At 47.7% G+C, this 2,516-nt stretch overlaps 1 protein-coding gene and 1 long non-coding RNA gene across 5 annotated transcripts in view; one reads left to right on the plus strand and one right to left on the minus strand.

The window, feature by feature from the left end:
- Positions 1-2,516, minus strand: part of MBP (myelin basic protein) — an 82,186-nt gene that overhangs the window by 72,164 nt on the left and 7,506 nt on the right. The window lies entirely within an intron of this gene.
- LOC104999523 overlaps positions 1-2,516 on the plus strand; it is a 14,773-nt gene that overhangs the window by 2,934 nt on the left and 9,323 nt on the right. The gene's annotated exons all lie outside the window — the stretch shown is intronic.

Here is a 2,516-nt window from a genome sequence, read left to right on the forward strand (position 1 = left end):
GGCGGGTGCAGGTTGGGGGGACAGGGGCTGGGGGCCAGGCCCCGGGTGTGCTGGCAAGGACACTCTGCAGACTGAGTCTGAAAGAGGCATTATCTCACCAACACACTCAAAAACATTTTATTTTTAAATTCTGAGATGCTGTTTTTTTGTGATTTAGTGCAGCTAGGAGAAGGTCAAGAGTGAACACACACATCTGTGAATAGCCCGGGCTGCAGCCACCCTCACTCTCCAAGGGGAATTAGAGTAATTAACAACTTGCCTTATTTATTCACTCACGACTTACATTTGGTTACATATGATGTGTGCAACAGCATAATTTAGGATGCAGTAAATAAGAGACTTTGTTTTTCAAGTATCAAAAGTCACAGAAACAATAATGAAGTTTATCTACACTTCTGTGTAACCACATGAAAATTAAATTAACGTGCATATCAAATCTCAATTAGGACTATCGTGTGTTAGACTTGTCTGAGTGCAGAGCTCGGGCTGAGCCTGAGAAGATGTTCACACAGCTGCCGATGGGTATTTTGCAGTTTGGAGGCTGGTGGACGAAAAAATGTCCCCCACCCTCACACACACACACACACACACACACAAAGATAAATTTTCATTAATGTATTCCGGTCTCTAAAATCTCTCAAATTTAAGCTTTAAAGTCACATTGCTTTAGTCATGAGTGAAAAGGACAGGAAGCATCACTTTGAAATCTGGATTTTTAGGTTTTGTTTCATTTAAAACATTGTAAGAGTGTTTGATTAATTTTTTAAAAAGCTTTTCCTTAATAACAAAGCAAGTGCAGAGTTTTTCATATGACACACTTTTCACTGTCAGAGTTGGAAATAAACTTGTCCTCAAAGATAAAATAACACGATGGCCTTTCTGAAATTACCTGGCAGGTCGTCAGAAACAGCAGCTCGGGAGCTGCCTGTGGGCAACCCAAGTGGCGAGCCCTAAAGAGACTGGGGATTAAAACCATGTACCACCCATGCCCTCTCTCCAGCCGGTCCACCCAGACCCCCTAAAGGAGGTGCTCAGTACACTCTCCATTCCTGGGAAATCTAACTCTTCCACCCTCTTCATGCTTGAATTCAAGTCACTAACAATTCATGAAATCTTATCTGCAGTGCCATGCTTGCAACTATGTTCTCAATCCAATGCAAACCCCAAACCAAACCTGAACACGATTTTCAGGTCAAGTGTATCCATCTTGAGCTCAAATACTTCCCCAACTTAAAAGAAAACAAACGATTCACTGATGTCAGCATTGCCTCAGCTTGTTCTGCGCTGCGTGTCTGATGACGGGCCAATGTCTCTGGCCTCCTCGCCCCCTCCCGTCAGTTCTCAGAAATGATTCAGTGTCACAGACGCAGGAACACAGGAGTCAGGGGCCAGGACAGGGAGGGAAGGAACGCGGAAGGAATGCCTGTGAGACCAGCTGTAAACAAGACGGTCGACAGGTGCGTCGTAGGTCACTGGGCTCCCGACCCTGTGTGATCAGCTGCTGGGGGCCCAAGAACTTGACTGTGAGAAGAGAAGGCTCATGGCAGGCTGGGGGGTTGGGGCTGAACGGCGGGCTGCTCTGCTGTAGTTTCATCCAGAGGACAGGTTTATTGTCACGTTGTTTATAGTTAATGACGGGTGTTCAATGTGTCACTTTTCTTAATAGTTTTCCAGTTTCTTTTCCATTTAGGCGTGTGTGTGTCTGTGTGTGTCTGTGTGTGTGTGTGTGTGTGTGTTGAGGGCAGGGCAAGGTGGAGGGGGTGCAATACAGAATCTATGATCCATCTCAGAAATGTCTGACAAAGTGTCACTTCTACTGAACGACTCTTGTGGCCAAAGTCAGCTCTTTGCAAATTTGTTCATGGTTTCTGATAAAAACTAAGTTTGCTCAACCCTAATAAGCCCTATGGTAGGGTGACAGGACACAAAAGATGTGCACTGCAGGGGACTCCACGCCCCTGGGGTTTCAAGCCCTAAACCCTCAGCTGGGGGCCTCAGGTCCCCTCAGGGCCCTTGCTTAGCAGGTGAGCAGAGAAGGTCCGTCTAGTCAAGGCTATGGTTTTTCCAGTGGTCATGTATGGATGTGAGAGTTGGGCTATAAACAAAGCTGAGCGCAGAAGAATTGATGCTTTTGAACTGTGGTGTTGGAGAAGACTCTTGAGAGTCCCTTGGACTGCAAGGAGATCCAACCAGTTTATCCTAAAAGAGATCAGTCCTGAATATTCATTGGAAGGACTGATGCTGAAGCTGAAACTCCAATCCTTTGGCCACCTCATGCGAAGAGCTGACTCATTAGAAAAGCCCTTGATTCTGGGAAAGATTGAGGGCAGGAGGAGAAGGGGACGACAGAGGATGAGAGGGGCCCCGGGCAGGGGTCCACGAGGCCATCCTGGGAGGGGCGGGGCTGGCCTGGGGCCGAGCGAGGGTGGAGTGCAGCCAGGTGGGGTCATGAATCAGGGCTGCTAAGCTGCCTCCTTCGGGTTTATGCTCCCCGGGGCACCACCTCGTCACTGCCT

Source organism: Bison bison, unplaced genomic scaffold (genome assembly GCF_000754665.1).
Source record: "Bison bison bison isolate TAMUID 2011002044 unplaced genomic scaffold, Bison_UMD1.0 scf7180017864353, whole genome shotgun sequence".
Classification (NCBI taxonomy): Eukaryota; Metazoa; Chordata; class Mammalia; order Artiodactyla; family Bovidae; genus Bison; species Bison bison.